Below are 13,140 nucleotides of genomic sequence, written 5' to 3'. Positions count from 1 at the left end.
ATGGGGAGGTACTAGCTCCAACTCTGTTTTACAGTGAAAAATGCAGGAACTTCAAACCGGCACTAGGAAACAGACTGAGAAACCAGAGTAAAAGTTTCTCCTGCAACCCGTTCCCTTTGTGCTAGATGAACGAACGTCTCTCCACATGCTCAGTTCTGAGAGATAAGTGTGTGTGAAAGCCGTCCTTCAACTAGCTTGTTGGGAACACAAAGTTTCTTTTCAGTTGCAAACTCCACTCCATACATATATATGGGGAGGTACTAGCTCCAACTCGGTTTTACAGTGAAAACTGCAGGAACTTCAAACCGGCACTAGGAAACAGACTGAGAAACCAGAGTAAAAGTTTCTCCTGCAACCCGTTCCCTTTGTGCTAGATGAACGAACGTCTCTCCACATGCTCAGTTCTGAGAGAAAAGTGTGTGTGAAAGCCGTCCTTCACCTACCTTGTTGGGAACACAAAGTTTCTTTTCAGTTGCAAACTCCACTCCATACATATATAAGGGGAGGTAGTAGCTCCAACTCGGTTTTACAGTGAAAACTGCAGGAACTTCAAACCGGCACTAGGAAACAGACTGAGAAACCAGAGTAAAAGTTTCCCCTGCAACCCGTTCCCTTTGTGCTAGATGAACGAACGTCTCTCCACATGCTCAGTTCTGAGAGATAAGTGTGTGTGAAAGCCGTCCTTCACCTAGCTTGTTGGGAACACATAGTTTCTTTTCAGTTGCAAACTCCACTCCGTACATATATATAGGGAGGCACTAGCTCCAACTCGGTTTTACAGTGAAAACTGCAGGAACTTCAAACCGGCACTAGGAAACAGACTGAGAAACCAGAGTAAAAGTTTCTCCTGCAACCCGTTCCCTTTGTGCTAGATGAACGAACGTCTCTCCACATGCTCAGTTCTGAGAGATAAGTGTGTGTGAAAGCCGTCCTTCACCTAGCTTGTTGGGAACACAAAGGTTCTTTTCAGTTGCAAATTCCACTCCATACATATATATGGGGAGGTAGTAGCTCCAACTCGGTCTTACAGTGAAAACTGCAGGAACTTCAAACCGGCACTAGGAAACAGACTGAGAAACCAGAGTAAAAGTTTCTCCTGCAACCCGTTCCCTTTGTGCTAGATGAACGAACGTCTCTCCACATGCTCAGTTCTGTGAGATAAGTGTGTGTGAAAGCCGTCCTTCACCTAGCTTGTTGGGAACACAAAGTTTCTTTTCAGTTGCAAACTCCACTCCATACATATATATGGGGAGGTACTAGCTCCAACTCTGTTTTACAGTGAAAAATGCAGGAACTTCAAACCGGCACTAGGAAACAGTCTGAGAAACCAGAGTAAAAGTTTCTCCTGCTACCCGTTCCCTTTGTGCTAGATGAACGAACGTCTCTCCACATGTTCAGTTCTGAGAGATAAGTGTGTGTGAAAGCCGTCCTTCACCTAGCTTGTTGGGAACACAAAGTTTCTTTTCAGTTGCAAACTCCACTCCATACATATATATGGGGAGGTACTAGCTCCAACTCGGTTTTACAGTGAAAACTGCAGGAACTTCAAACCGGCACTAGGAAACAGACTGAGAAACCAGAGTAAAAGTTTCTCCTGCAACCCGTTCCCTTTGTGCTAGATGAACGAACGTCTCTCCACATGCTCAGTTCTGAGAGATAAGTGTGTGTGAAAGCCGTCCTTCACCAAGGTTGTTGGGAACACAAAGTTTCTTTTCAGTTGCAAACTCCACTCCATACATATATTTGGGTAGGTACTAGCTCCAACTCAGTTTTACAGTGAAAACTGCAGGAACTTCAAACCGGCACTAGGAAACAGACTGAGAAACCAGAGTAAAAGTTTCTCCTGTAACCCGTTCCCTTTGTGCTAGATGAACGAACTTCTCTCCACATGCTCAGTTCTGAGAGATAAGTGTGTGTGAAAGCCGTCCTTCACCTAGCTTGTTGGGAACACAAAGTTTCTTTTCAGTTGCAAACTCCACTCCATACATATATAAGGGTAGGTAGTAGCTCCAACTCGGTTTTACAGTGAAAACTGCAGGAACTTCAAACCGGCACTAGGAAACAGACTGAGAAACCAGAGTAAAAGTTTCTCCTGCAACCCGTTCCCTTTGTGCTAGATGAATGAACGTCTCTCCACATGCTCAGTTCTGAGAGATAAGTGCGTGTGAAAGCCGTCCTTCACCTAGCTTGTTGGGAACACAAAGTTTCTTTTCAGTTGCAAACTCCACTCCATACATATATATGGGGAGGTACTAGCTCCAACTCGGTTTTACAGTGAAAACTGCAGGAACTTCAAACCGGCACTAGGAAACAGACTGAGAAACCAGAGTAAAAGTTTCTCCTGCAACCCGTTCCCTTTGTGCTAGATGAACGAACGTCTCTCCACATGCTCAGTTCTGAGAGATAAGTGTGTGTGAAAGCCGTCCTTCACCTAGCTTGTTGGGAACACAAAGTTTCTTTTCAGTTGCAAACTCCACTCCATACATATATAAGGGGAGGTAGTAGCTCCAACTAGGTTTTACAGTGAAAACTGCAGGAACTTCAAACCGGCACTAGGAAACAGACTGAGAAACCAGAGTAAAAGTTTCTCCTGCAACCCGTTCCCTTTGTGCTAGATGAACGAACGTCTCTCCACATGCTCAGTTCTGAGAGATAAGTGTGTGTGAAAGCCGTCCTTCACCTAGCTTGTTGGGAACACATAGTTTCTTTTCAGTTGCAAACTCCACTCCGTACATATATATAGGGAGGCACTAGCTCCAACTCGGTTTTACAGTGAAAACTGCAGGAACTTCAAACCGGCACTAGGAAACAGACTGAGAAACCAGAGTATTAGTTTCCCCTGCAACCCGTTCCCTTTGTGCTAGATGAACGAACGTCTCTCCACATGCTCAGTTCTGAGAGATAAGTGTGTGTGAAAGCAGTCCTTCACCTAGCTTCTTGGGAACACAAAGGTTCTTTTCAGTTGCAAACTCCACTCCATACATATATAAGGGGAGGTAGTAGCTCCAACTCGGTTTTACAGTGAAAACTGCAGGAACTTCAAACCGGCACTAGGAAACAGACTGAGAAACCAGAGTAAAAATTTCTCCTGCAAACCGTTTCCTTTGTGCTAGTTGAACGAACGTCTCTCCACATGCTCAGTTCTGAGAGATAAGTGCGTGTGAAAGCCGTCCTTCACCTAGCTTGTTGGGAACACAAAGTTTCTTTTCAGTTGCAAAATCCACTCCATACATATATATGGGGAGGTGCTTGCTCCAACTCTGTTTTACAGTGAAAACTGCAGGAACTTCAAACCGGCACTAGGAAACAGACTGAGAAACCAGAGTAAAAGTTTCTCCTGCAACCCGTTCCCTTTGTGCTAGATGAACGAACGTCTCTCCACATGCTCATTTCTGAGAGATAAGTGTGTGTGAAAGCCGTCCTTCACCTAGCTTGTTGGGAACACAAAGTTTCTTTTCAGTTGCAAACTCCACTCCATACATATATAAAGGGAGGTGCTTGCTCCAACTCGGTTTTACAGTGAAAACTGCAGGAACTTCAAACCGGCACTAGGAAACAGACTGAGAAACCAGAGTAAAAGTTTCTCCTGCAACCCGTTCCCTTTGTGCTAGTTGAACGAACGTCTCTCCACATGCTCAGTTCTGAGAGATAAGTGCGTGTGAAAGCCGTCCTTCACCTAGCTTGTTGGGAACACAAAGTTTCTTTTCAGTTGCAAACTCCACTCCATACATATATAAAGGGAGGTGCTTGCTCCAACTCGGTTTTACAGTGAAAACTGCAGGAACTTCAAACCGGCACTAGGAAACAGACTGAGAAACCAGAGTAAAAGTTTCTCCTGCAACCCGTTCCCTTTGTGCTAGATGAACGAACTTCTCTCCACATGCTCAGTTCTGAGACATAAGTGTGTGTGAAAGCCGTCCTTCACCTAGCTTGTTGGGAACACAAAGTTTCTTTTCAGTTGCAAACTCCACTCCATACATATATATGGGGAGGTACTAGCTCCAACTCGGTTTTACAGTGAAAACTGCAGGAACTTCAAACCGGCACTAGGAAACAGACTGAGAAACCAGAGTAAAAGTTTCTCCTGCAACCCGTTCCCTTTGTGCTAGAAGAACGAACGTCTCTCAACATGCTCAGTTCTGAGAGATAAGTGTGTGTGAAAGCCGTCCTTCACCTATCTTGTTGGGAACACAAAGTTTCTTTTCAGTTGCAAACTCCACTCCATACATATACATGGGGAGGTAGTAGCTCCAACTCGGTTTTACAGTGAAAACTGCAGGAACTTCAAACCGGCACTAGGAAACAGACTGAGAAAACAGAGTAAAAGTTTCTCCTGCAACCCGTTCCCTTTGTGCTAGATGAACGAACGTCTCTCCACATGCTCAGTTCCGAGACATAAGTGTGTGTGAAAGCCGTCCTTCACCTAGCTTGTTGGGAACACAAAGTTTCTTTTCAGTTGCAAACTCCACTCCATACATATATATGGGGAGGTACTAGCTCCAACTCGGTTTTACAGTGAAAACTGCAGGAACTTCAAACCGGCACTAGGAAACAGACTGAGAAACCAGAGTAAAAGTTTCTCCTGCAACCCGTTCCCTTTGTGCTAGATGAACGAACGTCTCTCCACATGCTCAGTTCCGAGACATAAGTGTGTGTGAAAGCCGTCCTTCACCTAGCTTGTTGGGAACACAAAGTTTCTTTTCAGTTGCAAACTCCACTCCATACATATATATGGGGAGGTACTAGCTCCAACTCGGTTTTACAGTGAAAACTGCAGGAACTTCAAACCGGCACTAGGAAACAGACTGAGAAACCAGAGTAAAAGTTTCTCCTGCAACCCGTTCCCATTGTGCTAGATGAACGAACGTCTCTCCACATGCTCAGCTCTGAGAGATAAGTGTGTGTGAAAGCCGTCCTTCACCAAGGTTGTTGGGAACACAAAGTTTCTTTTCAGTTGCAAACTCCACTCCATACATATATATGGGGAGGTGCTTGCTCCAACTCGGTTTTACAGTGAAAACTGCAGGAACTTCAAACCGGCACTAGGAAACAGACTGAGAAACCAGAGTAAAAGTTTCTCCTGCAACCCGTTCCCTTTGTGCTAGATGAACGAACGTCTCTCCACATGCTCAGTTCTGAGAGATAAGTGTGTGTGAAAGCCGTCCTTCACCTAGCTTGTTGGGAACACAAAGTTTCTTTTCAGTTGCAAACTCCACTCCATACATATATATGGGGAGGTAGTAGCTCCAACTCGGTTTTACAGTGAAAACTGCAGGAACTTCAAACCGGCACTAGGAAACAGACTGAGAAACCAGAGTAAAAGTTTCTCCTGCAACCCGTTCCATTTGTGCTAGATGAACGAACGTCTCTCCACAAGCTCAGTTCTGAGGGATAAGTGTGTGTGAAAGCCGTCCTTCACCTAGCTTGTTGGGAACACAAAGTTTCTTTTCAGTTGCAAACTCCACTCCATACATATATATGGGGAGGTACTAGCTCCAACTCGGTTTTACAGTGAAAACTGCAGGAACTTCAAACCGGCACTAGGAAACAGACTGAGAAACCAGAGTAAAAGTTTCTCCTGCAACCCGTTCCCTTTGTGCTAGATGAACGAACGTCTCTCCACATGCTCAGTTCTGAGAGATAAGTGTGTGTGAAAGCCGTCCTTCACCTAGCTTGTTGGGAACACAAAGTTTCTTTTCAGTTGCAAACTCCACTCCATACATATATAAGGGGAGGTAGTAGCTCCAACTCGGTTTTACAGTGAAAACTGCAGGAACTTCAAACCGGCACTAGGAAACAGACTGAGAAACCAGAGTAAAAGTTTCTCCTGCAACCCGTTCCCTTTGTGCTAGATGAACGAACGTCTCTCCACATGCTCAGTTCTGAGAGATAAGTGTGTGTGAAAGCCGTCCTTCACCTAGCTTGTTGGGAACACATAGTTTCTTTTCAGTTGCAAACTCCACTCCGTACATATATATAGGGAGGCACTAGCTCCAACTCGGTTTTACAGTGAAAACTGCAGGAACATCAAACCGGCACTAGGAAACAGACTGAGAAACCAGAGTATTAGTTTCTCCTGCAACCCGTTCCCTTTGTGCTAGATGAACGAACGTCTCTCCACATGCTCAGTTCTGAGAGATAAATGTGTGTGAAAGCAGTCCTTCACCTAGCTTCTTGGGAACACAAAGGTTCTTTTCAGTTGCAAACTCCACTCCATACATATATAAGGGGAGGTAGTAGCTCCAACTCGGTTTTACAGTGAAAACTGCAGGAACTTCAAACCGGCACTAGGAAACAGACTGAGAAACCAGAGTAAAAGTTTCTCCTGCAACCCGTTCCCTTTGTGCTAGATGAACGAACGTCTCTCCACATGCTCAGTTCTGAGAGATAAGTGTGTGTGAAAGCCGTCCTTCACCTAGCTTGTTGGGAACACAAAGTTTCTTTTCAGTTGCAAACTCCACTCCATACATATATAAAGGTAGGTGCTTGCTCCAACTCGGTTTTACAGTGAAAAATGCAGGAACTTCAAACCGGCACTAGGAAACAGACTGAGAAACCAGAGTAAAAGTTTCTCCTGCAACCCGTTCCCTTTGTGCTAGTTGAACGAACGTCTCTCCACATGCTCAGTTCTGAGAGATAAGTGCGTGTGAAAGCCGTCCTTCACCTAGCTTGTTGGGAACACAAAGTTTCTTTTCAGTTGCAAACTCCATTCCATACATATATAAAGGGAGGTGCTTGCTCCAACTCGGTTTTACAGTGAAAACTGCAGGAACTTCAAACCGGCACTAGGAAACAGACTGAGAAACCAGAGTAAAAGTTTCTCCTGCAACCCGTTCCCTTTGTGCTAGATGAACGAACGTCTCTCCACATGCTCAGTTCTGAGACATAAGTGTGTGTGAAAGCCGTCCTTCAACTAGCTTGTTGGGAACACAAAGTTTCTTTTCAGTTGCAAACTCCACTCCATACATATATATGGGGAGGTACTAGCTCCAACTCGGTTTTACAGTGAAAACTGCAGGAACTTCAAACCGGCACTAGGAAACAGACTGAGAAACCAGAGTAAAAGTTTCTCCTGCAACCCGTTCCCTTTGTGCTAGATGAACGAACGTCTCTCCACATGCTCAGTTCTGAGAGATAAGTGTGTGTGAAAGCCGTCCTTCACCTAGCTTGTTGGGAACACAAAGTTTCTTTTCAGTTGCAAACTCCACTCCATACATATACATGGGGAGGTAGTAGCTCCAACTCGGTTTTACAGTGAAAACTGCAGGAACTTCAAACCGGCACTAGGAAACAGACTGAGAAAACAGAGTAAAAGTTTCTCCTGCAACCCGTTCCCTTTGTGCTAGATGAACGAACGTCTCTCCACATGCTCACTTCCGAGACATAAGTGTGTGTGAAAGCCGTCCTTCACCTAGCTTGTTGGGAACACAAAGTTTCTTTTCAGTTGCAAACTCCACTCCTTACATATATATGGGGAGGTACTAGCTCCAACTCGGTTTTACAGTGAAAACTGCAGGAACTTCAAACCGGCACTAGGAAACAGACTGAGAAACCAGAGTAAAAGTTTCTCCTGCAACCCGTTCCCTTTGTGCTAGATGAACGAACGTCTCTCCACATGCTCAGTTCTGAGAGATAAGTGTGTGTGAAAGCCGTCCTTCACCTATCTTGTTGGGAACACAAAGTTTCTTTTCAGTTGCAAACTCCACTCCATACATATATATGGGGAGGTACTAGCTCCAACTCGGTTTTACAGTGAAAACTGCAGGAACTTCAAACCGGCACTAGGAAACATACTGAGAAACCAGAGTAAAAGTTTCTCCTGCAACCCGTTCCCTTTGTGCTAGATGAACGAACGTCTCTCCACATGCTCAGTTCTGAGACATAAGTGTGTGTTAAAGCCGACCTTCACCTAGCTTGTTGGGAACCAAAGGTTCTTTTCAGTTGCAAACTCCACTCCATACATATATATGGGGAGGTAGTAGCTCCAACTCGGTCTTACAGTGAAAACTGCAGGAACTTCAAACCGGCACTAGGAAACAGACTGAGAAACCAGAGTAAAAGTTTCTCCTGCAACCCGTTCCCTTTGTGCTAGATGAACGAACGTCTCTCCACATGCTCAGTTCTGAGAGATAAGTGTGTGTGAAAGCCGTCCTTCAACTAGCTTGTTGGGAACACAAAGTTTCTTTTCAGTTGCAAACTCCACTCCATACATATATATGGGGAGGTACTAGCTCCAACTCTGTTTTACAGTGAAAAATGCAGGAACTTCAAACCGGCACTAGGAAAAAGACTGAGAAACCAGAGTAAAAGTTTCTCCTGCAACCCGTTCCCTTTGTGCTAGATGAACGAACGTCTCTCCACATGCTCAGTTCTGAGAGATAAGTGTGTGTGAAAGCCGTCCTTCAACTAGCTTGTTGGGAACACAAAGTTTCTTTTCAGTTGCAAACTCCACTCCATACATATATATGGGGAGGTACTAGCTCCAACTCGGTTTTACAGTGAAAACTGCAGGAACTTCAAACCGGCACTAGGAAACAGACTGAGAAACCAGAGTAAAAGTTTCTCCTGCAACCCGTTTCCTTTGTGCTAGTTGAACGAACGTCTCTCCACATGCTCAGTTCTGAGAGATAAGTGCGTGTGAAAGCCGTCCTTCACCTAGCTTGTTGGGAACACAAAGTTTCTTTTCAGTTGCAAACTCCACTCCATACATATATATGGGGAGGTGCTTGCTCCAACTCGGTTTTACAGTGAAAACTGCAGGAACTTCAAACCGGCACTAGGAAACAGACTGAGAAACCAGAGTAAAAGTTTCTCCTGCAACCCGTTCCCTTTGTGCTAGATGAACGAACGTCTCTCCACATGCTCAGTTCTGAGAGATAAGTGTGTGTGAAAGCCGTCCTTCACCTAGCTTGTTGTGAACACAAAGTTTCTTTTCAGTTGCAAACTACACTCCATACATATATATGGGGAGGTAGTAGCTCCAACTCGGTTTTACAGTGAAAACTGCAGGAACTTCAAACCGGCACTAGGAAACAGACTGAGAAACCAGAGTAAAAGTTTCTCCTGCAACCCGTTCCCTTTGTGCTAGATGAACGAACGTCTCTCCACAAGCTCAGTTCTGAGAGATAAGTGTGTGTGAAAGCCGTCCTTCACCTAGCTTGTTGGGAACACAAAGTTTCTTTTCAGTTGCAAACTCCACTCCATACATATATATGGGGAGGTACTAGCTCCAACTCGGTTTTACATTGAAAACTGCAGGAACTTCAAACCGGCACTAGGAAACAGACTGAGAAACCAGAGTAAAAGTTTCTCCTGCAACCCGTTCCCTTTGTGCTAGATGAACGAACGTCTCTCCACATGCTCAGTTCTGAGAGATAAGTGTGTGTGAAAGCCGTCCTTCACCTAGCTTGTTGGGAACACATAGTTTCTTTTCAGTTGCAAACTCCACTCCGTACATATATATAGGGAGGCACTAGCTCCAACTCGGTTTTACAGTGAAAACTGCAGGAACTTCAAACCGGCACTAGGAAACAGACTGAGAAACCAGAGTATTAGTTTCTCCTGCAACCCGTTCCCTTTGTGCTAGATGAACGAACGTCTCTCCACATGCTCAGTTCTGAGAGATAAGTGTGTGTGAAAGCAGTCCTTCACATAGCTTTTTGGGAACACAAAGGTTCTTTTCAGTTGCAAACTCCACTCCATACATATATAAGGGGAGGTAGTAGCTCCAACTCGGTTTTACAGTGAAAACTGCAGGAACTTCAAACCGGCACTAGGAAACAGACTGAGAAACCAGAGTAAAAGTTTCTCCTGCAAACCGTTTCCTTTGTGCTAGTTGAACGAACGTCTCTCCACATGCTCAGTTCTGAGAGATAAGTGCGTGTGAAAGCCGTCCTTCACCTAGCTTGTTGGGAACACAAAGTTTCTTTTCAGTTGCAAACTCCACTCCATACATATATATGGGGAGGTACTAGCTCCAACTCGGTTTTACAGTGAAAACTGCAGGAACTTCAAACCGGCACTAGGAAACAGACTGAGAAACCAGAGTAAAAGTTTCTCCTGCAACCCGTTCCCTTTGTGCTAGATGAACGAACGTCTCTCCACATGCTCAGTTCTGAGAGATAAGTGTGTGTGAAAGCCGTCCTTCACCTAGCTTGTTGGGAACACAAAGTTTCTTTTCAGTTGCAAACTCCACTCCATACATATATAAGGGGAGGTAGTAGCTCCAACTCTGTTTTACAGTGAAAACTGCAGGAACTTCAAACCGGCACTAGGAAACAGACTGAGAAACCAGAGTAAAAGTTTCTCCTGCAACCCGTTCCCTTTGTGCTAGATGAACGAACGTCTCTCCACATGCTCAGTTCTGAGAGATAAGTGTGTGTGAAAGCCGTCCTTCACCTAGCTTGTTGGGAACACATAGTTTCTTTTCAGTTGCAAACTCCACTCCGTACATATATATAGGGAGGCACTAGCTCCAACTCGGTTTTACATTGAAAACTGCAGGAACTTCAAACCGGCACTAGGAAACAGACTGAGAAACCAGAGTATTAGTTTCTCCTGCAACCCGTTCCCTTTGTGCTAGATGAACGAACGTCTCTCCACATGCTCAGTACTGAGAGATAAGTGTGTGTGAAAGCAGTCCTTCACCTAGCTTCTTGGGAACACAAAGGTTCTTTTCAGTTGCAAACTCCACTCCATACATATATAAGGGGAGGTAGTAGCTCCAAATCGGTTTTACAGTGAAAACTGCAGGAACTTCAAACCGGCACTAGGAAACAGACTGAGAAACCAGAGTAAAAGTTTCTCCTGCAACCCGTTTCCTTTGTGCTAGTTGAACGAACGTCTCTCCACATGCTCAATTCTGAGAGATAAGTGCGTGTGAAAGCCGTCCTTCACCTAGCTTGTTGGGAACACAAAGTTTCTTTTCAGTTGCAAACTCCACTCCATACATATATATGGGGAGGTGCTTGCTCCAACTCGGTTTTACAGTGAAAACTGCAGGAACTTCAAACCGGCACTAGGAAACAGACTGAGAAACCAGAGTAAAAGTTTCTCCTGCAACCCGTTCCCTTTGTGCTAGATGAACGAACGTCTCTCCACATGCTCAGTTCTGAGAGATAAGTGTGTGTGAAAGCCGTCCTTCACCTAGCTTGTTGGGAACACAAAGTTTCTTTTCAGTTGCAAACTCCACTCCATACATATATATGGGGAGGTGCTTGCTCCAACTCGGTTTTACAGTGAAAACTGCAGGAACTTCAAACCGGCACTAGGAAACAGACTGAGAAACCAGAGTAAAAGTTTCTCCTGCAACCCGTTCCCTTTGTGCTAGATGAACGAACGTCTCTCCACATGCTCAGTTCTGAGAGATAAGTGTGTGTGAAAGCCGTCCTTCACCTAGCTTGTTGTGAACACAAAGTTTCTTTTCAGTTGCAAACTCCACTCCATACATATATATGGGGAGGTAGTAGCTCCAACTCGGTTTTACAGTGAAAACTGCAGGAACTTCAAACCGGCACTAGGAAACAGACTGAGAAACCAGAGTAAAAGTTTCTCCTGCAACCCGTTCCCTTTGTGCTAGATGAACGAACGTCTCTCCACAAGCTCAGTTCTGAGAGATACGTGTGTGTGAAAGCCGTCCTTCACCTAGCTTGTTGGGAACACAAAGTTTCTTTTCAGTTGCAAACTCCACTCCATACATATATATGGGGAGGTACTAGCTCCAACTCGGTTTTACAGTGAAAACTGCAGGAACTTCAAACCGGCATTAGGAAACAGACTGAGAAACCAGAGTAAAAGTTTCTCCTGCAACCCGTTCCCTTTGTGCTAGATGAACGAACGTCTCTCCACATGCTCAGTTCTGAGAGATAAGTGTGTGTGAAAGCCGTCCTTCACCTAGCTTGTTGGGAACACAAAGTTTCTTTTCAGTTGCAAACTCCACTCCATACATATATAAGGGGAGGTAGTAGCTCCAACTCGGTTTTACAGTGAAAACTGCAGGAACTTCAAACCGGCACCAGGAAACAGACTGAGAAACCAGAGTAAAAGTTTCTCCTGCAACCCGTTCCCTTTGTGCTAGATGAACGAACGTCTCTCCACATGCTCAGTTCTGAGAGATAAGTGTGTGTGAAAGCCGTCCTTCACCTAGCTTGTTGGGAACACTTAGTTTCTTTTCAGTTGCAAACTCCACTCCGTACATATATATAGGGAGGCACTAGCTCCAACTCGGTTTTACAGTGAAAACTGCAGGAACTTCAAACCGGCACTAGGAAACAGACTGAGAAACCAGAGTATTAGTTTCTCCTGCAACCCGTTCCCTTTGTGCTAGATGAACGAACGTCTCTCCACATGCTCAGTTCTGAGAGATAAGTGTGTGTGAAAGCAGTCCTTCACATAGCTTCTTGGGAACACAAAGGTTCTTTTCAGTTGCAAACTCCACTCCATACATATATAAGGATAGGTAGTAGCTCCAAATCGGTTTTACAGTGAAAACTGCAGGAACTTCAAACCGGCACTAGGAAACAGACTGAGAAACCAGAGTAAAAGTTTCTCCTGCAACCCGTTTCCTTTGTGCTAGTTGAACGAACGTCTCTCCACATGCTCAGTTCTGAGAGATAAGTGCGTGTGAAAGCCGTCCTTCACCTAGCTTGTTGGGAACACATAGTTTCTTTTCAGTTGCAAACTCCACTCCATACATATATATGGGGAGGTACTAGCTCCAACTCGGTTTTACAGTGAAAACTGCAGGAACTTCAAACCGGCACTAGGAAACAGACTGAGAAACCAGAGTAAAAGTTTCTCCTGCAACCCGTTCCCTTTGTGCTAGATGAACGAACGTCTCTCCACATGCTCAGTTCTGAGAGATAAGTGTGTGTGAAAGCCGTCCTTCACCTAGCTTGTTGGGAACACAAAGTTTCTTTTCAGTTGCAAACTCCACTCCATACATATATAAGGGGAGGTAGTAGCTCCAACTCTGTTTTACAGTGAAAACTGCAGGAACTTCAAACCGGCACTAGGAAACAAACTGAGAAACCAGAGTAAAAGTTTCTCCTGCAACCCGATCCCTTTGTGCTAGATGAACGAACGTCTCTCCACATGCTCAGTTCTGAGAGATAAGTGTGTGTGAAAGCCGTCCTTCACCTA

The sequence above is a fragment of the Camelus bactrianus genome, chromosome 15, assembly GCF_048773025.1.
Source record: "Camelus bactrianus isolate YW-2024 breed Bactrian camel chromosome 15, ASM4877302v1, whole genome shotgun sequence".
NCBI lineage: Eukaryota > Metazoa > Chordata > Mammalia > Artiodactyla > Camelidae > Camelus > Camelus bactrianus.
The sequence above is the reverse complement of the archived record's forward strand: the minus strand, read 5'-3'. Positions refer to the sequence as shown.